Genomic DNA, 27,817 nt, shown 5'->3' on the forward strand with positions numbered 1-27,817 from the left:
CATAGTGGAAAAGAAAAGAAACGTCGCTTTCTTTGCCTTAGATGCGACAAACAACTTGTCCTTGCTCATAGAAAGACCTTTGGGAGATTTCCCTTTGCTCTGAATCTTTGATGGTTTCAAGGACTTACTTACACGTATTGTGCATCTGCGCTGTTGTGCTTATAATGAAAAGCTAACATTTAATTACTTTGATTAATATGATTTGTCGATATCGGATTAAATGCTACCTTTGTTGATCTCACACAAACAAAATGTTTGTTTCCTCGCTTGTTGTTTAACACCGCTGTCAAAACGAAGGACAATTTCCGAAAGTAATCTGGATTTTTAAAGCCAGACAGTGCAAGCTCTTTGCTGCACAATTTCAACTGGAAGGTGATTTCTGTTGCTTTGTGGCGATGCCGTTTTAATCCTTGCAAGAAATCTCATCAAAATCAACATTTTGAGTCGATTTTCTACTTGTGCAATAGTGTAAACTCATGTTATCAACACTTTTGCTACATATTTTGACGATTGTTTAAACACAATAGGTATTTTAAAGATTTCTAAAAATACAAAACGTATATGCGTTTCTTTTTTTGGATAGTATATTTTAGGCTCAACTGGACCGATGGTCTGGCGGGTGTATGCCTCACCGGAATTATAACAGCTGATCCTTTGAGTACACAATGCCATTTAGAAAGTGGTCAAATGTAACTTTTGTTACATTTGGGATCACACTTTCTTAGTAAAGTACAAATTCTAGTCCTATTGTTGGGTTGAATCCCATCTGGGATTCGAACCCACACCCTCAGAGTCAAGCACGTAATCGCTAGCACACAAAGCCAGCCGCCTAACCCGCCCAGCCACCGCGACTTCACCCTTTTAGAAGGCCCAAAAAGCTGCATGCCATTATTCATTTCGAGCATGATACAAGTATATTCGGATTGGGAAAATACATATCAACAACTTTCCTAGTGAGAAGAGAGAGACACATGGTATTTGGATTACAGCTGCTCCGATGACTCAACGTTAATTAATAAGGTACATGATGTTCCGGTTTAATGCAAGGCCCGACTGTATATACCTTAATCTGAAAGTGTTAAGTACACCCGGTTTACTGATATCACTTCCGGCTTAGGAACACACCGCAATTACGTTTAGTTTTACCATGGCCCGGAACAAAAATAAGAGAAAGAGTGCCCTTTTTAAATGGGTTGTTCCGTCTGTGCTATTTTGGCAGAGTGATTTGTGATAGTTTAAATGAAAGATTTGCCATTGCACTCTGTTGACATGTTTTGGTCCACAATATCCACATGGTATCGACTCGGGATCCCAAGATTTGACCCCAAGTTCAAGGCCGTGATGTTCATTTCGACACGACTTCCGGTGACTGCCAAATCGTATTTGTGGATCCAGGCCGATATTTTGCGGCGAGGCATCAGGAGATGAGTCTATTATTCTTTGTTAATTGTCATATTTATTGTAGTGGAGTGACATGTACATGACAAGAAATAAGGAGAATAATTGTAGCCTGAGCCAAACCACGTGGCAAATGCAGCGTATAGTTACTGCAGAATGACTCATGATACTACCAATGGCGTTCCCTCTTCTGTCACAGTCTAAGTAAACTTAGGCTCAGTATTATTCGTTAGACTGCTATACTGAGTCTAACAAACCCTAGTAGAAGGTCGCGTCAGCTAACCTTTGAGCGACCTATGACCGTCCAATCAAACACGAGACGACCGAACGGATTTAACCAATCAGACAACGACTACTTGTTAGGGTTCGGCGGGACTAACAAATATTTTATATATTTTCTCTTCCCTGGTCGCTGACACTGATCAACAAACAAAACACAAAAATAAAACACAGATATTTGACCTGAAGTATACACGCTTAGGGGTTTCTAATGACATGGTTACTATTAGTTTATATTTCCGCAACATGACATCCTTGGGATATTGACAAAAACACTATTTTCAGCGACTGTTTACTCATTGCATCCTCCATGTGTACCACTCGGAAGCGATCGTGCTAGCATTCGGAATCGTTCGAGTTTTTGAGGTAAAGCTTCAAACGGTATGTGAGAATGTTAACTTTCGCGATTTGGTAAGCTGTGTTCTGATTGGTCAGTCCAAAATAATACCGAGCCTAAGTTTACTTAGACTGGTCTCTGTCCTTCAATGACATGTCGCGTGAACAAATGGCATTGACAGACCACGTCACAGTGGTTTGAAGTCGGGATAATAAACAAAAGGGTATAGAAAAATAAAATCATATCACCGCCAATATTCCCGTGCCATAACATTACCTAAATCACGATATGTGAGAGATATTTATCTGCTTGTAATGATATACCACCGTCATTGTGAATAATCAACACGTCACTGAACACAACTATGCATGACTGTACCCAATGTAATCTGTAATCCTGAAAACCTAAGTTGATCAAATCAGGATATCATTGTTGACTGAATATGTTAGTTATCCTGCAATCACTTTCAATAATGGGCCGATGGGGTAGCCTAGTGGTTAAAGTGTTCGCTCGTAACGCCGAAGACCCGGGTTCGATTCCCCACATGAGTACACTGCGTGAAGCCGATTTCTGGTGTAACCCGCCGTGATATTACTGGAATATTGCTAAAGCGGCGTAAAACTAAACTCACTCACTAGCTTTCAATAATATTTAAGTCATTAAAAAAGAGTGAGTTAATGAGTTTCGCTTTTTACGCCTATGTTAGCAATAATCCAGCAATATTACGACGGGGAATACCAGAAATGGGTTTCACACTTATCCATTAGGACACACACACACGCACGCACGCACACGCACACGCACAAACACGCACGCACACCAGCCCCCAGCAAAAAGGAATACCAAGTTTTGACTGTCCTGAGATACAAATTCCTTTCAGTATTGGGTTCTTCTACAAACTGAAGAAGAGGAACGACGTACGCCGCCTGTGGGGGATGTAAAAAACCCCAAAAATATGCGACGAAAATATGACATCATTATATAAACCAGCAGTGATAAGGACTCAGGTGACATAGTGATATGGCATCTGTAACAAGAGAGGGTTGTTTTAGGAAAATATCTCAACTCTCTCAAAAGTTGTCTCCCTTCCCATTTACTCCGGAGCGAAAGACCTCCAACTTCCGGGACGCACATGGCAACAATGACGTCTGTTGATACGTTGCTTGGTAACCAGGAGATAGAGGTAATGGAAGTTACAGAGCTAAGTGAGTGAGTGAGTAAGTTTAGTTTTACGCCGCACTCAGCAATATTCCAGCTATATGGCGGCGGTCTGTAAATAATCGAGTCTGGACCAGACAATCCAGTGATCAACAGCATGAACATCGATCTGCACAACTGGGAACCGATGGCATGTGTCAACCAAGCCAGCGAGCCTAACCACCCGATCCCGTTAGTCGCCTCTTACGACAAGCATGGGTTACTGAAGGTTCATTCTAACCCGGACCATCACGGGTTTACAGAGCTAAGAGCGATCATGACCTTTAACAGTTTAACAAAGGAACGGACCTTACCAAGGGTCCAACTAAAAACAAAAGGTGATATGATTTGTTCAACACAAGACTGACTGACTGAGTTTAGTTTTACGCCGCTTTTAGCAATATTCCAGCAATATCACAGCGGGGGACACCAGAAATGGGCTTAACACTTCAACACAAGAGTGAGTGTCGTGTGTAGATTACACGCTCCCCTGTTACCAAGCGTTGTGTGTCGATTACACTTCCCCTGTTACCAAACGTTGTGTGTAGATTACATGCTCCCCTGTTACCAAGCGTCGCGTATAGATTACACTTCCCCTGTTACCAAACGTTGTGTGTAGATTACACCTCCCCTGTTACCAAGCGTCGCGTATAGATTACACTTCCCCTGTTACCAAGCGTCGTGTGTAGATTACACCTCCCCTGTTACCAAGCGTTGTGTGTAGATTACACACTCCCAGGCGTTGTGTGCAGTGTAAGTGAAATGTATATACTTCATGAACTGCGGGTGGATCGTGAACCTCCGTCTAATCCGAACTATGTCTTTAAAATCTTTGGTGTTTACATTTCACACCTTTGAGGTCCAATCGAGCTGCTCTTTTTATCAAGGAGCGTCAAGCCACTCTTGCTCAGAAGTTGTTTGATCAAGGTTACACCATTCAAGGCCTCGGTCAAGCTTTGAAGATGTCTAATTGTAGGCACATGGAGGAAATTTTCAAATTTGATGCATCAGTGATAAATATGATGTCTGATGTAATTCCCAATTTTGACTACGTTCCCGAACTATTTCAGGTGAACAACTGACTAGACTTAGCATATGTTTATGACGGGTGCCACCAGTGGTGCAGGATACGCTCACCTTTTCGCGAACACCTGGTATCATCACTATTTCATAGTGATTCATAAACACATGCTCTGTCATCGTATTGCATGGTGACAATCACTGGATTGTCTTGTCCAGGCCCGAGTTTGTTTACAAATAACATCGTACAGCTGTAATGCTGCTGAAACAAATATATGCTCATGATATAGTCACAATTGTAGAATCGAGATTTCTCATGGATGTGGAAAGGATTTTGTCGCTTCTATTCAACTGATATTCGGGTTCCACGATAATGTCAAGTCTTCATAATTACAAACTCAGCTGGAACATACCACAGCTGCTGTTTCACAAAATATTATTTTTTATATTTTTACACAATATAGTACTTTGTTGGTCATACAAAAACAGGAAAAGTGGCGTATTGTGTACAGCCAGTGTGTGGTTGATTGTGTGCATCGATGCACCTGATCCATGAGAAACAGTAGTCAGACAATTAAGGCATGAAACTTCGGCCCTTGTCAAGCATCGTTACTTACCAGCTGGGTGGGGTAGCCCAGTGGTTAAAGCGTCCGCTCGTCACGCCGATGACCCGGGTTCGATTCTCAGCATGGGTACAATGTGTGAAGCCCATTTCTGGTGTCCTCTGCCGTGATATTGATGGAATATTGCTAAACGCGACGTAAAACAAAACTCACTCGCACACTAAATTCGAACAGGACAATCAGCACACTCTGTAGTGATTCAACTCGTGAAGATCCGAGTGAAGTGACAGAGCTTTCATAACGTTCTGTGACGTTCAACTTATAATCTTAGGATAATTTAATTGAACGGTTGTTCAAATTTAAACAATTTCGTTCAATTTCACATCTCTTAAATATAATATATGCTAAGTTTATTTGTAATGAGATTCTAAATTGAAGTTTTTCAAATGACACTGTTTAGGATTTTTTCCATTAATGGAAACACTGTTTTAAATCCTCACGTGGTTACCTTCTGACGTAGACTTTACTGAGACAGAAGGAATTAAGTCCCTTACTGAGCTTACTGCCTAGCCAGTTATGTTAATTATGTTATTTCTTTGGCACACTCAATATATATACTTCGCCTCCACTTCATGTGTACATTCTTGCTTGACCAAGGTACAAAAATCTGTAACGAAACGTCGCACTCACGAAATAAAAGAGTTCTTCTCCGTAAAGTTTGTTATATATTTTTGCTCGCATCCGTCCCTCTGATAAGTCTGAGCATGATGAAGCATTTAGATGAAGGCTTGTAATCAGTTGCCTGGCAACCTGGTACCTGACTGTACACAGTAGCACACTGCTAAAGATAAACAACTTTCACTTCGTGCAAGAGAGCAATATGTCCATTAATTGTTTTTTCGTCGAATTGAAAGTCATTTCACGCAGGAATGCGACTTCTGATGTATACCTGTGCTATGCTGGGTTAGAACTTAGGTATACCTGTGCTATGCTGGGTTAGAACTTAGGTATACCTGTGCAATACTGGGTTAGACCTTACGTATACCTGTGAACTACCGGGTTAGACCTTAGGTATACCTGTGCAATATTGGGTTAGAACTTAGGTATACCTGTGCAATACTGGGTTAGAACGTAGGTATAACAGTGAAATACTGGGTTAGACCTTAGGTATACCTGTGCAATACTGGGTTAGACCTTAGGTATACCTGTGCAATACTGGGTTAGAACGTAGGTATAACAGTGAAATACTGGGTTAGACCTTAGGTATACCTGTGAAATACTGGGTTAGACCTTAGGTATACCTGTGCAATACTGGGTTAGACCTTAGGTATACCTGTGCAATATTGGGTTAGAACTTAGGTATACCTGTGCAATATTGGGTTAGACCTTAGGTATACCTGTGCAATATTGGGTTAGAACTTAGGTATACCTGTGCAATACTGGGTTAGAACTTAGGTATACCTGTGTAATACTGGGTTAGACCTTAGGTATACCTGTGCAATACTGGGTTAGACCTTAGGTATACCTGTGCAATATTGGGTTAGAACTTAGGTATACCTGTGCAATATTGGGTTAGACCTTAGGTATACCTGTGCAATACTGGGTTAGAACTTAGGTATACCTGTGCAATACTGGGTTAGAACTTAGGTATACCTGTGTAATACTGGGTTAGATCTTAGGTATACCTGTGCAATACTGGGTTAGACCTTAGGTATACCTGTGAAATATTGGGTTAGACCTCAGGTATACCTGTGAAATACTGGGTTAGACCTCAGGTATAGCTGTGTAATACTGGGTTAGACCTCAGGTATACCTGTGTAATACTGGATTAGACCTCAGGTATACCTGTGCAATACTGGGTTAGAACTTAGGTATACCTGTGAAATACTGGGTTAGACCTCAGGTATACCTTTGTAATACTGGGTTTGATCTAAAGTATGCCTGTGCAATATTGGTTTAGACCTCAGGTATACCTGTGTAATACTGGGGTTGATCTAAAGTATACCTGTGCAATATTGGTTTAGACCTTAGGTATACCTGTGCAATTCGGGTTAGACCTGAGGCATGCCTGTGCAATACTGGTTAGACCGTAGGTAAATCAGTGCAAAGCGGGTTTAGACCGTAGGTAAACCTGTGAAAGAATGTCATTTTCTTAAATTTAATATTTACTGTATTACATCTATTGTGTACGTACCCTTTTAGTTGCATAGCGATTTGGATATTACATCGATGGTAACATACCTTTTTAGTTGTATAATGGTATTGATAACACAATATCTAGGATAATAAAGCTATGGTAAACATTACCTCTTAGTTGCATTATAATTAAATACCACATGTCTAAATTCTTAAAAATCAAAGAGTGTCAATCAGTGAAACCATAAATTCATCTTGGTTTCAAATGCTGGAAGTTCTTTTTATATCCATACTTTTGAAATGTTTGAATTTTTGTTTCCATATACAGAATAACGAAAACTGCAAACAACATGTTACTGATATACACATTTTCACAAATCCCAGTTTATACTGTTGTTACGACTACATAACATTAATAAATTATATAATATTAAACGAATGACTTCAACGTTGATTTTATACGTGTCATTGGAAGGAAAAAGCACGTGCATATTCCGGTCTAGTGAATGACTGGTTTCTCCACATACTAGGGGCAATTGGATAGCTTTGTGGCTCGGGTTCGAATCCCGAAATGGCTACTGTGGCGGTACTTTGTCGGCAAAGCGACTAAAATAGTAGGGGGCGATACAGGAGTCTTAGGGTTAAAACATCCGCTCGTCACGCCGAATACCCGGGTTCAATTCCCTAAATCGGTACAATGTGTGAAGCCCATTTCTGGTGTCCCCCGCCGTGATATTCTGGAATATTGTAAAAGCGCCGTAAAACCATACTCACTCACTCACTCACTAAAAACAGTAATATCCTTCACTTATGTAACTTCAGCGGTAGATTTCTTTGATGGTACTTTAGTTGATCAAAGTGGATCATAGTTCATATCTACAACCGTTTCTGAGAAACAGCAGCTTTTCCCTGTTTTAAAAATTTAAGTGTATGTTTCTTTGGAGAAATAAACGAGTAAAAGAAAAAGTTAAGGTTGCTTTTAAAAACTATCATGTATATTTAAAAGACTTTGTAATGATAGGAACTCTGAAGAAATTTGGAATGAAAAATATGTGGCAACACTTTAGAGGCATCAATCAAACGGGTTATTGATACTACTGCTGTATAGCTCAATATCTGAGAGAGTTAAACTTTAATGTTGCATAGGCCTAATTTCAGCGGAGCATCATCATAAATGTCATGTATGTATCTTTACATTGTTATATTACTTATAACAGTTTTTGGGGCGGTGGGGTAGCCTAGTGGTTAAAGAGTTGGCTCGTCACGCCGAAGACCCGGGTTCGATTCCGCAAATGGGCACAATGTGTGAAGCCCATTTCTGGTGTCCCCCGCCGTGATATTGCTGGAATATTGCTAAAAGCGGCGTAAAACTAAACTCAGTCAGTCAGTATAACAGTTTTTAAAACACGGGGCATAAGCCATAAGCAACCAAACTCAGGCCACGTATGTTCTTCATAGAATCTTTCTATGTCTTTAGAGTTATCATGAAATGTTTAATATTCTTCGAGATTACTATCACTGGAGTTCATCATCATCGCCGTCTCTATCTTCGTGGTCATCAACTGGACCGACGTTTTAGTGATCTTCGTCATCACTTTATTCTTTAATCATTTCTATAGGATAATATATGTTTTCTTGCCGCGATGCTGATGCGGCTTAAAGCAACACTCACTCACTCACTCGTCGTCATCATTCTTGTTAAGGGGACTGTGTTGATGGAATGCAAATGGCTAAGTAAATGACAAGACATTTGACTTGATGATCGATCTCTTTCTATCAAATGCCAATATTCCTCTTAGCACAAATTAATATTACCTTGAGTAATCTTGAAAGCATTGGTGACAAATGAGATAACTCCTCGTCAATGTGTACAGTAAATGGATACAGTCAATATTGCTTCTCAAACATTGATAAAGTGACAGTGACAAATTATTATTTTGTTGACGTAATATATGATGTGTCTTGTAGCATATTTCTATGTAGATTCCATTTTTAAGAATCTGTTACATCGACAGCTGTAGTTGTTTGTCTCTCGCACTCACACGTACGGACATCTTGAGACGCCAACACAGTTGTTCAGGATGTGCTCACGAACCCCTCCTATTCTCCCTGCCTGGCTGATCTGGTTGCTGACTGCATCAAAAGTGGTCAGCCTGAGTGAAGTGTCCTTTAGTCGTGGACGAAAAGAATTAGATGTAGATGTTGCTTCATTTAACACAATGCATGTTGTTTCTCTTCTGCAGTGTGTTGTGGTGTGCAGTCAGGTACCGGGTTGCCTAGCAACTGAGTACAAACATTCTACAAAATCCTGCACCATGCTCCGAGCAGGGCACGGAAGACAAGCAAAAACCTCGAAAATATACCACGAAGCTGATGCCTACTTCTTTACTAGGAATGGTAAGTCATACTTTATTTGCAATTAAGGGGGATATACTTGTACAGGGGTGGATCCAGACGGGGGTGCGCCCCCTCTCCCCGGAAAAACCCCTTAAGGAGCATTTCCCCTTAACCTTTGGACTTCATGATTTATGTGCACCCCCCGTTCTCCAAACTCCTGGATCCGCCCCTGACATTGGTATACCTCTGGTGAATCAGGTTAGGACTGGTTCTAAGCAGCCTATACTTCTTCTAATCAGAGGAGTCCCATGAAGATCTGGGGTAGAATAGGTCTTCAGAAACCCATGCTTGCCAGAAAAGGCAACTATGCCTGTCGTAAGAGGCGACTAACGGGATCGGGTGGTCAGGATCGCTGACATGTCATCGGTTCCCAATTGCGCAGATCGATGCTCATGCTGTTTGATCACTGTATTGTCTGGTCCAGACTCGATTATTTACAGACCGCCGCCATATAGCTGAACTATTGCTGAATGCGGCGTAACACTAAACTCACTCACTCTAATCAGAGGAGACTGGTTCGATTGGGTGTGTGACAGCTTTCATTATGAATCATTTTTTTTGGTTTATTGTCTCTGGCCCTATGTTAAACAAAGAAAGGCCACATCAATTCAGCAAGGAGCAAACAGAAATAATTTGCATATTAAGGGTATATTAACAACTTTCAGTTTAAAGCTTACACTTCACGTGCAATGTATCTTTCAAACCGAAAGGAATTATTCATTATTTTATGTAGCTACATTGTGTATGTTAAACGTTATACATACGAAAATGTGAAAATCAGCTTGCACCAAAACGACTTTTACTGATGTAACACGTACATACTGGCGGTATTAAAACAGCCTCCTCGACACGTGAGCAACACAGTAGTAAAATAGAAGCGACAAAACCCTTTCCTCATTCATACAAAATCTCTGCCAAAAGCAGAGTCGATTGTACAATTGTGACTAAACAAATCGGGTCTGAACCAGACAATCCAGTGATTGTCACCATGCGATACGATGACAGAGCATGTGTTTATGAATCACTATGAAATAGTGATGATACCAGGTGTTCGCGAAAAGGTGAGCGTATCCTGCCCCACCGGTGGCACCCGTCATAAACATATGTAAAGTCTAGTTATTTGTTCACCTGAAATAATAAGGGAATGTATGGTATAAGTCAAAATAGGTAATTGCATCGGACATCATTTTTGTCACTGACGCATCAAATTTGGAAATTTGCTCCACATGTCTACCATAAAACTTCTTTAAAGCTTTAAAAATCTACCACGTTAGAGGCAAATCGAAAGAGAGAGAGCTGTCGGAAGTCCCGTCAAGGAACTAACCACACCGCCATTGCCAGAACCGTTGGCTTCACCCGAGTAACTGTCATTAGACTGATGCAACGACTAAAACAAACAGGCAATACGTCAGACAGGCCTAGGAGTGGTCGACCACGTGTGAAAACGCCCGGTGAGGATCGCCACATCCGGACAATTCTTCTGAGAAATCGTTTTGTATCGGCGACGTCAACGGCAGCGAAGAACAAGGACACCGTATCAGTCGACATACAGTGTACCGGAGACTATGAGAACGTGGTATTCGATCACGTCGGCCCTATCGCGGAGTGCATCTGACTCTTCAGTTTGACAGACGCGTGATTGGCGACGTGTGATGTTCACCGACGGCAGTAGGTTTTGGCTGTACAGTAATGACGGTCGGGCTCGTGTTTACAGACGAGTAGGTGAACGTTTAACGTTACTTTCAACTTTTTATGAAATTGTGTACATTTGAATACTCTATTGAAATTAAACATAATTATGTTTATTTATGTATGCTTTTGTTTTCCTTTCAAGTAGGTCAAACGCACTGTATACTTTCTTTTGAGCACTTCGTCACGATATAGCTGAGATATTGCCGATGTGACGTTAAATATTAACTCACTCACTCACTCACTCACTCACTTTTGAGCATTAGGTTATTATAAGGGTAATGCTATTTTTGAGGGCATTATCATTTGCAGATGCCCGAGGTCTTCCATTAACTGCCCGACGAGTTGAAAAAGACCGAGGGCTTCTGCAAATAATAATGCCCTCAAAAATAGCATTACCGTTATTATTGCTAAAATACATGGAATTTGTGTTGAAAAGAAAAAGGAATTAATGAAGAAATTTGACTGTAAGTTTACCCAAATCAACTTCTGACGGGGTTGACTGCCCGAATGCAATTACGTCATCGAACAATTCAAGTGACGTCACAACAGAAAGTGACGATATTCGACCTTGGCCTTTGACAAGAACATAGCCTACAACATGTCAAACTATGTCAGTGTTCGGTTTTGGTCCATCAACAGCCTTAATAGTGCAATTGTTAAGGTTAGCACCAACAAGAAAGCCAATATTACCGCTATTTAAAGCGGGAATTCGGGATGCTTTGACTTGTTTGACCCAGAATATCTGCCAGTCGAAAGCCAATTAATGTCGAATGAACCGTAAGCCCACACACCCACTATGACGTCACTTGACAACAGAACTGATAGTGGCCCGTCGTTAAGGTTGAGCGGTCCAATATTATTTGCAGCGGCCCGCAAATGTCTGATAATGGGAGGGCCGTTTCATGATAATTCCATGTATTTTAGCTATAACATAAGGGTAATGCTATTTTTGAGGGCATTATCATTTGCAGATGCCCGAGGTCTTCCATTTTGAAAATGACCGAGGGCTTCTGCAAATGATAATGCCCTCAAAAATAGCATTACCGTTATTATTGCTAAAATACATTGAATTTGTGTTGAAAAGAAAAAGGAATTAATGAAGAAATTTGACTGTAAGTTTACCCAAATCAACTTCTGACGGGGTTGACTGCCCGAATGCAATTACGTCATCGAACAATTCAAGTGACGTCACAACAGAAAGTGACGATATTCGACCTTGGCCTTTTACAAGACCATAGTCTACAACATGTCAAACTATGTCAGTGTTCGGTTTTGGTCCATCAACAGCCTTAATAGTGCAATTGTTAAGGTTAGCACCAACAAGAAAGCCAATATTACCGCTATTTAAAGCGGGAATTCGGGTTGCTTTGACTTGTTTGACCCAGAATATCTGCCAGTCAAAAGCCAAATGATGTCGAATGAACCGGAAGCCCACGCACCTACTATGACGTCACTTGACAACAGAACTGATAGTGGCCCGTCGTTAAGGTTGAGCGGTCCAATATCATTTGCAGCGGCCCGCAAATTTCTGATAATGGGAGGGCCGTTTCATGATAATTCCATGTATTTTAGCTATAACATAAGGGTAATGCTATTTTTGAGGGCATTATCATTTGCAGATGCCCGAGGTCTTCCATTTTGAAAATGACCGAGGGCTTCTGCAAATGATAATGCCCTCAAAAATAGCATTACCGTTATTATTGCTAAAATACATTGAATTTGTGTTGAAAAGAAAAGGAATTAATGAAGAAATTTGACTGTAAGTTTACCCAAATCAACTTCTGACGGGGTTGACTGCCCGAATGCAATTACGTCATCGAACAATTCAAGTGACGTCACAACAGAAAGTGACGATATTCGACCTTGGCCTTTTACAAGACCATAGTCTACAACATGTCAAACTATGTCAGTGTTCGGTTTTGGTCCATCAACAGCCTTAATAGTGCAATTGTTAAGGTTAGCACCAACAAGAAAGCCAATATTACCGCTATTTAAAGCGGGAATTCGGGTTGCTTTGACTTGTTTGACCCAGAATATCTGCCAGTCAAAAGCCAAATGATGTCGAATGAACCGGAAGCCCACGCACCTACTATGACGTCACTTGACAACAGAACTGATAGTGGCCCGTCGTTAAGGTTGAGCGGTCCAATATCATTTGCAGCGGCCCGCAAATTTCTGATAATGGGAGGGCCGTTTCATGATAATTCCATGTATTTTAGCTATAAGTTGATATATCACATGTTCATGGTATACATGTCAAGTTAAAAGGCTTCTTTGTATCACTCTATACTTATCTCACTTATATACTTCAACCACCTGCCACGCTTAATGGGTACTAAAAGAATGTTTGATGTTCGGAATGTTGTCTTACTTTTCCCAAAGTATAGTAAAACAACACGACTAGTTTTAAGTTCGACATGCTAAGACAGATATGCTATTTTTGCTGCTGTGAACGAAAAGATCGTTTTTTTAATTATTTGTTTATATATTTTGATCTTGTCTACTCAATGAGAAGAGACTGATATTAAGATCACATGAATTTGAATACCAAGAATCCTTTACACGAGGATTGCATTACATGTTCTTAATCTTAATTACCACAGCATTTTTATATTTTCGCTTACATTCCATTTTCTGCAGACTAGCCAATCTTGATGATAGGTCACTGTGACCTGATTTCAATGAACAGCATGTGCTTTTCTTACGTGGAGGGCGGGGACGGGGACGGGGACGTTATGCGTGTGATTGCACGCATACAGACATAAATCATGAAGTCCAAAGGTTAGGTATCTGATCACCAGTAATATTAAAACCTCACATTCCTGAATGTGGTAGGGGTGGGGTATGTTTTGCATGTACTAAATCATTGCTATCTTTACAATATGTAACTTTGGCTTAGCTGAAAGTATCTGTATGTTTCTTACTCTTCCTGTGTAATGGCAACACACACCTGTTCAAGCCCACAGTTAGGTTTGTATGTTTGCTGTTTAACGATGCACTCAGCGGTATTCCAGCTATATGGGGGCGGTGGAGTAGCCTAGTGGTTAAAGCGTTGGCTCGTCCCGCCGAAGACCCGGGTTCGAATCCCCACATGGGTACAATGTGTGAAGCCCATTTCTGGTGTCCCCCGCCGTGATGTTGCTGGAATATTGCTAAAAGCGGCGTAAAACCAAACTCAGTCGGTCAGTCAGTCCAGCTATATGGCGACGGTCTGTGAATAATCGAGTCTGGACCAGACAATTGAATGAGCATCGATCTACGCAACTGTGATATGATGACGTGTCAACCAAGACAGCGAACCTGACAACTCGAACCCGTTAGTCGCCTTAGTTACGACAAATATGGGTTGCTGAAGACCAATTTTAACCTGAGTTATGAGTGTGATCTCTTAGACCTGCCGCTATGGTAACATATCCTATGGCCTAGATTACTGAAGTAAAACGTTTGTCTGTCTGTCTGCTAATCAGCACAGGATTAGATTCTGTTTATTTGTTGTTTAACGCCACTCTCAGCAATATTCCAGCTGTCTGTAAATAATCGAGTCTGGACCAGACAACCCAATGAACAACATCATGAGCATCGATCTACAAAATTTGGATACGACGACATGTGTCAACCAAGTCAACAAGCCTGACCAGTTAGTCGCCACTTCCGAAAAGTGTTGGTTGCTAGGAACCAGTTCTAACCCAGATCTTTATGTTGTCAGATTTGGAATAAAATTCGGCTTTTTTTCCAAATTCATGTTTGCAGTGTGTTAGAACTTGTCAGCTTAATAGACTAAATCAGTATGGATACTGCGATGTCATGATAGGGCAAAAAGTGGAACCAAACTTTGTCATATCGATTCCGGCATTTTACACTTAACTCATTTGTTTTGTTTGTTTGACAGGAGCTACGTCAACACCAGGGGTATCATGCCCATGCAAAACTCTTCTACAAGTCATGGCGAAAGGCGGTACCGGCACCATGCTATTTTGTTTTCATGTTAAATGTGTCTCATGAATTATTAATAGAGAGTGCAATCTGAACTTTGCGATGTGGAGTGACTAATTGTTTCTAATGTGAACTTCATTGCTAATTTACGATTGAAAAAATTAGGAGATATATCGGAGTCAATCAATGTTGTTATGATAAATATGAATGTTTTAAGAGTGGATCACCACTTGCACTTCTTTATGGCCATAGCTGTTTGTACAGTAGTCGCTCTTGAAAGATGGTAGGTGTATGACGTGAAATTTGCATGTGTACGATATTCATTTTCAAGAAAAACAAACCAGGCTAGAAACAAACACCAAAAACTGTATTATGCAAGATGATGGTCAAAATCAATGATGTACAGAGATTTATCGACCTTCTTGAAAACAGTCAAAATCAAGAATGACACCCCATGCACGTGTATGGGGCTACTGCATTGTGCACGTGCACCCCACGTGTTGTGTCTAGGGGTGGTGATAAAGAGAAATGGTGGTACGTTCATTTGATGTGTCCCCCGCCGTGATGGAGCTGGAATATTGCTTGAATACTAAACTCACTCACTCACTATTGTAACTTTTGTTTCCGTATTTCCCTGTGCTAATTCCAGGGAAGAATAGGTCTCCCGAAATCCTTGCTAGACATGTGGTTTGTTTGGGACATATTCACGTCTAGAGTACCTATCGAGTGATAATATACACGGCATTACACAGAACTTTTCATGTGACATTTGTATTTTTCTTGCAGAACTTGGCACATTCATTGGTTGTTACTATGAAGATTCACAATTTAACAGAATTCTTCCCAACATTTACAAAGAAAGGAAAATGACAAATGAGAAATGCATGCTTGGATGCCGCAAACGCCTCTACTTGTATTTTGGGACAGAGGTAGTTATGCTGTTTACATTAGTTAAATAGTTAGAAAGAGGTAAACGTTGGATTGTGTTTCAAACAAATGATTCTTCAGTGTCGTAAGTATTTGTTACGATTAATTCAGGGTAATGTGAATGCAATGCTACAAAATGAGACAGTGCTACAAATGTATGTTAAACAAGGTTTCCTTTAATTTGCAGAGTGGTAGATATTGCTACTGCGGTAATGAAATCAGGAGCTCTCACAAGCAAGTGTCCACCTGTGAATGTGGCTCGTACTGCTCTGGTGATCACAAGATATGCTGTGGTGGTGACTGGAAGATCTCCATCTACAGAATCACCAGTACCTTTCACAACTCGTCGTCTGGCCATGCCACATTGCAGGTCTAGATATATCTTCTTCAGTTCAGACCAAATTCCCCAGTCGTGAGTGAGTATGTGTTTAAGCCGCTTTCAGCAATACATAAGCAATATGACGGCAGGGGCACCAGAAATGGGCTTAACACATTGTGCCCATGTGGGGAATCGAACCCGGATCCTCGGCGTGACGATCCAACGCTTTAACCACTAGGCTACCCCACCGCCCCTCAAGCATTATGACGGCAGGGGACACCAGAAATGGGCTTCCACAGTGTACCCATGTGGGGAATCGGACCCTGATCGTCGGCATGACGAGCGAACGCTTTACCCACTGGGCCACCCCACCGACCCTGTACCCTTGTTTGTTGTTTAACGCCGGACTCAACAATATTCAAGCTATATGGCGGTGGTTTGTATATAATCGAATCTGAACCAAACAGTCCAGTTTTTGACATTGTAAGCAAGTGGGATACAATGACATGTAGCAACCAAGTGAGCGAGCATGTCGTAGTTCCCCAGTCGTAAGTGAGTATGTTTCTACGCCGCTTTTGGCACCATTCCAGCAATATGACAGCGGGGACACCAGAAATGGGAATCGAACCCTTGTCTTGACTTAATGGTTACAAAACACTGCTTGCTATCAGACAGACAAACGTACATGAATTTAACGTTTTCGAATCGATACTAAAATAGGCAGTGATAACTAAGGAAAACAAAACAAGTGTCGCTTTTGATTTCAGAAAGACGACAGTGAGGTAAACTCGACCATATAGAAATGTGGCGCAACACCCGTACACCCAGATCTGATACAACACCCGTACACCCAGATCTGATACAACACCCGTACACCCAGATCTGATACATTTAAACTCCACTCACTGGTGTATGCGCGCGTGTGCGTATGCGTGTGCGTGCGTGCCTAAAGCGGATACGTTGTGGTATTAATGCCAACTCTAATTATTGTCTGACGCAATATTCCATGCCTATAACTGCGGTTTGTAAATAATCGAGTCTGGACCAGACAATCCAGTGATAAACAGCATGAGCATCGATCTACGCAAGTGGGAAATGATGACATATGTGAACCAAATCAGCGAGCCTGACCACTCGATGCCGTTAGTCGCCTCTTAGGACAAGCATGGGTTACTGAAGATCAATTCTAACCCGGATCTTCATGAACAATTACAGCGATGTTAACAGTACCATCATTATTGTATAGCTGGACACTGCTTATATATCGCATTGCCATTGTGTTTGGACTGTCATTGTATTTCCTTTGTTATGAGTTGTATTCATGTCTAAACGTATTTTATAATAAAACTGTTAATCATTTCACATTTCTTTGTTGTGTATTGTTTTCCCAGCAAATATACTGACGATTAGAAGAAAGTACACAGTCACCTGATTCTTTGGTAAAATGTTTTCTTTAAAACAACATTAATATTTTAAAAAGTGTTTTGATTCTGCCTTGTCACAAACATTGTACAAGTGTTTCCAAAACACCAGATATTGTACCCAATTAAAACATCGCTAGCGAAATATTTATAGTTTTAATGGAAATAATCCCAAAACACCAGGTGTGTACTTTCTTATGAACGTCAGTATAGTGTGTATGTGAAGTTCGGGTTACTTTTTGTTTACAACTTGTGAATGAACACGTAAAAATGCAATTATATGAATCAGCAAAGTCAGCACGAATGACCACTCTATCTGTGGCCTCTTAACTCAAGCATACGTTTCTGAAGATAGCTCTTTCCCGATCTCTGTTCTGGATCCCGTCCACGTACATACGCAATACGACGCATGCCCGCTTCAGTAGTCCTGTGGTCCTACTTCTTTCATGCTCTTCATTTTCCAAATAGCATTTAACAAAAGTATGAATTCGTTTGAAAATGTTAATATATGTATATTCATGTTTTATCTTTCATTTATATCTCTGACCTCGACCTTAAATGACTCCATACATGTAGGCAGATGGTAGATAAACACGAGATCGCGACATTAGTCAAGTGTCCACGAGACATCGGGGAAGTGTCGCTGTTCTAACGTCAGTGCCGACTTTATTGCAATCAAAAGTAGCGTTCACAACAAATGCTTGCTGATTACATTGCAGATCAATGACTATTAACACTCAGATGTATTCAGAATCCTACACGTGTCCTGATTCAGCTGTGTTTCCACTATAAGCATGAAGACCTAACTAGGCAAATCTACCCGTCTGTAAACAACGGACGTATCCTATGTCCAAATCTGGTCTGTGTAACGTTTGATTTACTAACTGAGTGTTTTACGCCGCTTTTAGCAAAATTCAAGCAATAACACGGCGGTGGACACCAGAAATAGGCTTCACAAGTTTTTCCCTTGTGGGGAATCGAACCCCGGTCTTCAACGTAACGAGCAGATGCTTTAACCACTTGGCTATACCCCACCGATTTGATGTAATGAATACGTTGTCGCGTATATACCTGAAGGATATAATGTATAACTGCCGGTTTCCAGATTTCGGACAACTTAATGCAAGTAATTATATATGATTATTAATGTACACCGTTTTGTGTATTACAACATATTCAGCAATAGCAGCCATCGAGTGCACTCTGCAGCCAAATGCTTACAAAGGGCGGTGGGATAGCCCAGTGGTTAAAGCGTTCGCTCGTCGCGCCGAAGACCCGGGGAAACTTTAGCCTAGGCCAAACTTTCCCCTAGGCTTAATCTTCCCTGGGGAAAGTTTGTCCTAGGCCAAACTTTCCCCACCCTTCAATGAACTTTAAAGGCTACTTGTTTCAAACCCTTGTTCTTAAAAGAAGGAGATTCTGGCCAAGCTTGGCTATTCCTTTCCAAACCTTGTTTTCATGTTTATGTTCGTCTTGAAGAAGTCAGAAACAAAAATAAGACATAGCTATTCACGTGAACACATTGATAAGATATTCATGTGGACTGACTGACTGACTGAGTTTGGCTTTACGGCGCTTTTAGCAATATTCCAGCAACCTCACGACGGGGGGACACCAGAAATGGGCTTCACACAATGTACCCATGTGGGGATTCGAACCCGGGTCTTCGGCGTGACGAGCCAATGCTTATCCACTAGACTACCCCACCGCCCCTATTCACGTGGATGTCAAATTCCATGAACAATTTCAGGTCATCTTCATATTCATACATAACATGTACATAGTTCACATTTTGTTTCAATACCCTTATATAAGGTGAGAATAAAAAGAAAAGCAAGCATAAAAAGAAATATATTATATCATTACTATTGTTTTATATTATCATTTACTTATTTTATATTTTAATGATTTACTTATCCCCACTTACTCCAAATTGGCTTATCTTAAAATCATTACTATATTCGAAACTTGAACTAAATACCCAGTTTGTACTTGGATGTCCATATCTATTCAAAATTTTACTCCCTCGCTCATGGCTATAAATATGACATCCACGTCGGCGACATCAACTTAACAGTTGGAAGCAGACGCTAAAACATCAACACAACAACAACAACAGCCCAACACAATATCTGTATGAAATGCTGTATCATCTATCATTCCACTATATTGCCTTATTCTATTTGGCCCGTGAAGGTCCGGGTTAGAATATTGATCTTCAGTAACCCATGCTTGTCGTAAGAGGCGACTAACGGGATCGGGTGGTCAGGCTCGCTGGTTTGGTTGACACACGTCATCGGTTTCCAATTGCGCAGATCGATGCTCATACTGTTGATCACTGGATTGTCTGGTCCAGACTCAATTATTTACAGACCGCCGCCATATAGCTGGAATATTGCTGAGTGCGGCGTAAAACTGAACTAAAAACAAGGGTAGGGAAGAAGTAACCTAGCTAGCCCAAACTTTCCCCGAGGTAAGAATATCCTAGGACAAAACCTCCCAGAGGAAATGTTTGGCCTAGGCCCGATTCTGCCCGGGGAAAGATCAGACCGGGGAAGAAATGGCCTGATACACCGGGTTCGATTCCCCCCTCTGGATACAATGTGTGAAGCCCAGTTTTGGTGGTTCCCGTCTTGATATTGCTGGAATATTGCTAAAAGCGGCGTAAAAAACATTCTCACTCACTCCTTACTCACAACACATTCACATTTAGTGAGTGAGTAGAAACGATTGTACGATTGTACAATTGTGACCATATCATGAGGATGTGTTTGTGTGACGCCGCATTCAGTATTACAGCTGTACGATTGTCTGTAAACAATCGAGTCTGGACCAGACAGTCCAGTGATTGACACTATGAAAGAGTGAGTAAGTGAGTTTAGTTTTACGCCGCATTCAGCAATATTCCAGCTATATGGCGGCGGTCTGTAAACAATCGAGTCTGGACCAGACAATCCAGTGATTGACACTATGAAAGAGTGAGTGAGTGAGTTTAGCTTTACGCCGCATTCAGCAATATTTCAGCTATATGGCGGCGGTTTGTAAATAATCGAGTCTGGACCAGACAATCCAGTGATTGATACTATGAAAGAGCATGTTTTTCTGAATTACTATCACATAGTGATGATAAGAGTTGTTCGCGAAAAGGTGTGCGCATCCTGCCCCACCGGTGGCACCCGTTATAAACATATGCTTAGTCTAGTCATTTGTTCACCTGAAATTCAATGTCTTTAGAGTTGACAAGAGATTTTTAATATTCACAGCTTAAAATGCCTTCGAAATTACCATCACTGGAGTTCATCATCATCGCCGTCTCTATCTTCATCGTCATCAACTGGACCGACAGATGACTTCGTCATCACTTTATTCTTTAATCGTTTCTTTAGGAAAAATATATGTTTTCTAGCCGCGATGCTGATGCGGCTTAAAGCAATATTAACACACTCACTCACTCACTCGTATTGATGGAAGGCAAATGGCTATGGAAATGACAAAACATTTGACTTGAATAATCTCTTTCTATCAAATGCCAATATTCCTCTTTGCACTTGGAGATTACCTAGAGTCATCTTAAAAGCTTTCATGACAAGCGGCATCATCAGGAGATAAGCCCTTGTCCGTTGATTTTATATGTGTCATTGGAAGACAAAAGTACGTGCATTGTCAGGTCCAATGAAACACTGGCTTTAGAACATACTAGGGGCAGTTGGATACCTTTGTGGCTCGGGTTTGATTGCCCACATGGTTACAGTGTATGGCGCCCATTTCAGGTGTCCACAGATGTGATATTGCTGGAATATTGCTAAAAGAGAAGTAAAACTATACTCACTCACTCACACAAGGGACCCCCATATTATGTGGTGATATCGTAAGTTTTAGGAAACAAATGTTTTGCTTGAAAACAGTACATTCATGTAAATTCTATTCCTGAAGATTTAACTTCATGTGAGACAGCACATCCTGTATGTATGTTCCATGACTCATACTCATAAATGTTCTTCTCCCCTTGCTTTCGTAAACGTATTTAGTTTACAGTCATGTAAATTTTATGTGTAAAGCCTTCATGAATATAACGTTACTGGCGAAGTAGTATCACCAGCCTCACTATCATAGAAACCGATCCATATTAACTGAATCTCAAGCATTCAATATATATAAATCATATTTGACAGTACATATTGTCTGCAAAATAGTAGGGGCGCTTGGGTAGCCTAGTGGTTAAAGCATCCGCTCGTTACGCTGGAGACCCGGGTTCGATTCCCCACATGCATGGGTACAATGTGTGAAGCCCATTGCTGGTGGTAGAACGGGGCAGAACCGTACTCACTCACTCACACACTAAAAATAGTAACATCCTTCACTTATTCAATTTCAGGGTTAGAATTCTTTGATGGTACGTTAGTTGTAGATAGAATATGTGATACATTTAGATGAATGGCAGGACAGGCAACTGTAAAAACCTTATTTCATACATTAGGCAAATACGTGGAATTAATAACCCCTTTTCCCTGTCAAAAGTTGCGATGAATAAAAGGAACATGAAATTGTATAAATCAACGCACATAGTGAAGTTTAATTGCAAGTTTTGAGCTACCTATACTGGAAACATATCTGTAATCTTATTTCAGATACCAAAAATATTTCTGTTATTGTCAGCAGTGTCAGTTTTCTTTTTCATCAATCTGAATAATGTGACGATTCGTTATTGTTTTGGTGTTATCTAGGACAATTTAATATTTTCGTGTAAAACTGAGCCCATTCTATCAAGTGAGTGAGCGAGTGAGTTTGGTTTTACGCCGCTTTTAGCAATATTCCAGCAATATCACGACGGGGGACACCAGAAATGGGCTTCACACAATGTACCCATGTGGGGATTCAAACCCGGAACTTCGGCGTGACGAGCCAACGCTTTAACCACTAGGCTAACACACACACCCACCCCACCCCCACCCCCCCCCACACCAATTCTATCAAGACCACTCCAGGCCCTCAGTGAGTATAATATCACGCCACTTTTAGCAATATTCCAGCGGTATCACGACAGTGGACATCAGAAATGGTCACCACATCGAATCCGCGTATAGAATCGAACCCGGATCTTCGGCGTGAAAAAGGGGCGCTTTAACCACTAGTCTATCATCCTGTCTCGTGACCATATTAAGTGGATCATAGTTCATATCTACAACACAGGCCCTCGTGTCTTTGTGAAGATGACAGATATTAAAATTAACAAATAATTGTTTGAGATGACCCACGACTTGAAATGCTACACAGTACAATACATTACACAGTACAATACATTATGATAAGCATTTCGAGTTGGGGGTCATCTCAAATGTTTTTAACATCTTTAATCCTCGCAATGACACGAGGGCCTGTGATCTACAACCGTTTTTGAGAAACAGCGGCTTTTGCCTGCTTTAAAGATGAACGTGTATGTTTCTGTGGTGAAATGAACAAGAAAAAATATGGTAAGGTTGCTTTTAAAAAAGTATGATGTCTTTTTAAAAGACTTTGTAAGGATAAGAGCTCTAAAGAAACTTGACATGCAAAACATATGGCGAATCTGTAGTGGCATCTATTAAACAGGTTATTGATACTGATGTATAGTTCAATATCTGAGCAGGTTAAACTTTAATGTTGCATAGGCCTAATTTCAGCGGAGCGAAGAAATTGATCATATATGCATCTCATATTTAGAAGCAAATGTACGTATCTTTACAATGCTACATCACTTACAACAGTTTAAAACACGGGATATAAACCATATATTGTCATGAGATTTTTAATATTCTCAGCTTCAAATGGCTTCGAAATTACCATCACTGGAGGTCATCATCATCGAAGTCATCAACTCGACGTTTTATTGATTTTTGTCATCAATTTTTTTAGTTAATCGTTTCTATAGGAACAATATATGTTTTCAAACCGCGATGCTGATGCGGCTTAAAGCAACATTTACACACTCACTCACTCACTCGTCCTCATCATTCTTGTCAAGGGACTGTGTTTGATGGAATGCAAATGGCTAAGTAAATGACAAGACATCTGACTTGATGATCGATCTCTTTCTATCAAATGCCAATATTCCTCTTAACACAAATTAATGTTACCTGGAGTAATCTTAAAAGCATTGGTGACAAATGAGATAGCTCCTCGTCAATGTGTACAGTAAATGGATACAGTCAATATTGCTTCTCAAACATTGATAAAGTGACAGTGACAAATTATTATTTTGTTGACGTAATATCTTAGCACAAGATTAATGTTATTTGGAGAAAACATTGATGACAAGTGGCATTACCAGGAGATGACTCCTAGGCAATTGTACAGTAAATGGATAGTCAATATGCTTTCTCAAACATTGATAAAGTATATTTTGTTGGCGAATAATATAACAGTGTCTAGTAGCATATTTTTATGTAGATTCTTTTTTCAAGAATGGAAATCTGTCTCTCGCACTCACACGTACGGACATCTTGAGACGCCAACACAGTTGTTCAGGATGTGCTCACGAACCCCTTCAATTCTCCCTGCCTGGCTGATCTGGTTGCTGACTGCATCAGAAGTGGTCAGCCTGAGTGAAGTGACCTTTAGTCGTGGACGAAAAGAATTAGATGTAGATGTTGCTTCATTTAACAAAATGCATGTTGTTTCTCTTCTGCAGTGTGTTGTGGTGTGCAGTCAGGTACCGGGTTGCCTAGCAACTGAGTACAAACATTCTACAAAATCCTGCACCATGCTCAGAGCAGGGCACGGAAGACAAGCAAAAACCTCGAAAATATACCACGAATCTGATACCTACGTCTTTACTAGGAATGGTAAGTCATATTTTATTTGCAATTCGGGGGGATATACTGGTATAGCCTCTGGTGAATCAGATTAGAACCGGTTCCAAGCAGCCTATACTTGTTGAAAGTTGTTCTAATCAGAGGTAACTGGTTCGATTGGGTGTGTGACAGCTTGCACTATAAATCGTTGTTTTCAATTGTTCGATCGGTATTCTAGATGTTAGGGAGTTTAAAATGAAGCATACAACTTTATGGATGACAACTTCTTGTTTATTACATAGAACGACTTTCGATGTAGATTCTTACCCCGTCATGAAGCTAAAAGTTTTTAGTTTTGATAACGGTGTTAGAATCTACATCGAAACGTCGCTGTTAGCAATAAAAAAGAAGTTGTCATCCATAAAGTTGTATGTGTCATCGTTGTTTTACTTTATTGTCTCTGGAGAGAGAGAGAGAGAGAGAGAGAGAGAGAGAGAGAGAGAGAGAGAGAGAGAGAGAGAGAGAGAGAGAGAGAGAGAGAGAGAGAGAGAGAGAGAGAGAGAGAGAGAGAGAGAGAGAGAGAGAGAGAGAGAGAGAGAGAGAGAGAGAGAGAGAGAGAGAGAGAGAGAGGGAGGGAGGGAGGGAGGGAGGGAGAGAGAGAGGGAGGGATGGGGCAACAGACGAATATTATTATTCTTATTCTTCTATTATTTGAGGGAGAGGAGGGAGGGAGGGAGGGAGGAGGGAGGGAGAGGGAGAGAGAGAGGGAGGGAGGGAGGGAGGGAGGGAGGGAGCAACAGACGAAAGTCTGGAAGACCTTCTGTTTTTACCCGAATATTATTATTATTATTCTTCTATTATTTGTACGTTTTTTGTACCAGCTCTCCTGACCTAACCGCTGGGTCGATTTTCATGAAACTTTCAGGGGTCCGGCTTCCGATAAGGGCAGATGACCCGCCGAAATCGTTAAACCTCAATATCTCAAAAACTATAAGAGATAAAATCTTCTAAGATGCATTTTCATAGGGTTAAAAAAATAATATGTCACAACTCTGAGATTTCATTTTCGAAAGTACCAATCTGTAGATAATTGAATGGGAAATATTTTTGCTTCAGATTGTTATCATGTAATAATGAATAATTACGTCACAAATGCGACACAAACACAAACATTGCGATTTTTCACATTTCCGCACGTTTAGACGGTGCCTGTGTTTACAAAGCTTATCTCCAGAACGGCAAATAGAACAATCGTGTGTGATATATCGTTGTAAAGCCCGCACCCGGGACTACTTAGATTGCTAAAGCCATGTCGATATTTTCAATAAATTTGGAGTTATCGCCTTTGGCAAACGCATTTTCATAGGGTTCATATAAATGTCATAGCTCTAGTTAGAGAGCTGAAGGAAGCTTCAGTAAAATCTAGCGTAAACCCCCAGTTCCTGGTTTTCCAAAGAGCAATGCGCTTGACATTTGTGCCACAAGGAAATCTGCAACAATTACCAGTAATCTCTCTTTTAGTACATGTATATGTCTGTATATATTGCACATTTCCCTTGCTTTATTTGACTGTGCATTCCTGTATGTTTTTCTGCAGTTTCTGAATTTTCCGTTTGTGTCACAGCGTTGAATCAGTGCCAAATTAATCTAAAAAACTGTAATGGACGCTCCAACTGGCGTCCAAAGAAACAGTATAAGTAAAGGTAGCCACGGTGAATGTATGGGGAAGTCTGAAGACCGTCAGTATTGCCAAAGAGGCAATCCTAGTTTGTACGGATTTTGTACCAGCTCTCCTGACCTAACCTCTTGGTCGATTTTCATGACACTCTCAGGGATGATAGCCTGTATGCTGAAATTGATACAGAGTCGAAAACATTCCGACTTCATGCTTCCGGTAAGGGCAGATAACCCAAAATGTCGAAATCTGTAAACCTCAATGTTTCAAAAACTACTAGGGATAGAGATAGACCAGATTTTCACTCAACGTAAACAACAACATTCCCCATCGATTCAATGCATAGGGGAAGTTGGCCGCCATGATAGATTCTCCGCCATTTTGAAAAACTGAATGTTTTGTTGATTTTCGCGTTTTGACGGTGCCTGTGTTCTCCAGAACAGCTTATAGTACAATCGTGGTCGATACGCCGTTGGAAAACCGATACTTTGGACTACTTAGTTTGCACAAGGCATTTGTAGTTATCGCCCTTGAAATTTGGTCAATTTTTCCAAGACGCGTTTTCATAGGGTTCATACAAATGTCACAGCTCTGCAAAAAACACAATGGATTTCATTGTTCAATGTATCAAACTGTAGATAATTGAATGGGAAACATTTGTGCTTCACATTATTATTATGTAAAAATCAATAATTACGTCACAATTACGACACAAACACAAACTTTACAATTTTTCTCATTTCCGCACGTTTTGACGGTGCCGGTGTTTGAAAATCTTCTTCTCCTGAACAGCAAATTGTGTTTGTTACATCGCTGTAAAGCCCACACTCCGGACTACTTAGATTGCTCAGAGCATGTTGATATCTTGAATAGTGTCGGAGTTATCGCCCTCGGAATTTGGTCAATCTTGTCAAAACGCATTTTCATAGGGTTCATAAAAATGTTACAGCTCTGCGAAAACACAATTGATTTCATATTTCAAGGTACCAAACGTTAGATAATGAAATGGGAAACATTTGTGCTTCACATTATTGTTATGTAAAAATCAATAATTACGTCACAATTACGACACAAACAGGGAGGGACATTACGATTTTCGCATTTTGTCAGTGGTGAGATAGCTGAAGGAAGCGTCTGTAAAACCTAGCAACAATCTCCACTTCCTGGTTTTTCAATGCCCAAAGAAATAGTTCCCTCTTTAACAAGCCGTAGCTCCTTTGTTCTTAGGTCTACAGTCAAAACAAGTAGTGTTCTGGAATTGCCAGGATCTAATCTCTCCAGCAGTTTGTTTATTTGACTGTGTGTTCCTGTTTGTTTTTCTGAAGTTTGTGAATTTTGCGTTTGTGTCAGCAGCATTGAAACAGCGCCAACTTATGATTACACAATGCCATTTAGAAAGTGGTCAAATGTAACATATGTTATATTTGGGATTACACTTTCTTAGTAAAAGTACAAATTCTAGTACTTTTTTGAGTTGAGCCCCATCAGTGGAAGTCGCGGTAGCTGAATAGGCTAGGCGGCTGACTTTGTGCCTGACTCTGAGGGTGTGAGTTCGAATCCCGGATGGGGCTCAACTCAAAAAAGTACTAGACCTATTCCGACGCCAAATCAGCCATCTCTGAACACATCAAAGAAAACCCCAATCATCGAATAGAGTGGTCCGACATCACCATTCTCGCCAACAACCAAACGGACTTCACTAAACGCAAGCTCGCCGAAGCCATTCACATCAAACGCCATAAGCCCACCATCA

The 27,817-nt window shown here is 40.7% G+C and overlaps 1 long non-coding RNA gene across 1 annotated transcript; it reads right to left on the bottom strand.

Moving 5' to 3' along the window:
• Nucleotides 1–716: 716 nt before the first annotated feature.
• LOC124266749 lies at nt 717–27,527 on the bottom strand. The gene is made up of 3 exons (XR_006895841.1): nt 27,499–27,527; nt 19,642–19,644; nt 717–858 (listed from the first exon to the last, which is right to left on the bottom strand). It is a non-coding gene; the product is annotated as an uncharacterized LOC124266749 (long non-coding RNA).
• Nucleotides 27,528–27,817: the final 290 nt, after the last annotated feature.

Source organism: Haliotis rubra, unplaced genomic scaffold, assembly GCF_003918875.1.
Source record: "Haliotis rubra isolate DU_JTF1 unplaced genomic scaffold, ASM391887v1 Scf1279, whole genome shotgun sequence".
In the NCBI taxonomy this organism is placed as follows: Eukaryota; Metazoa; Mollusca; class Gastropoda; order Lepetellida; family Haliotidae; genus Haliotis; species Haliotis rubra.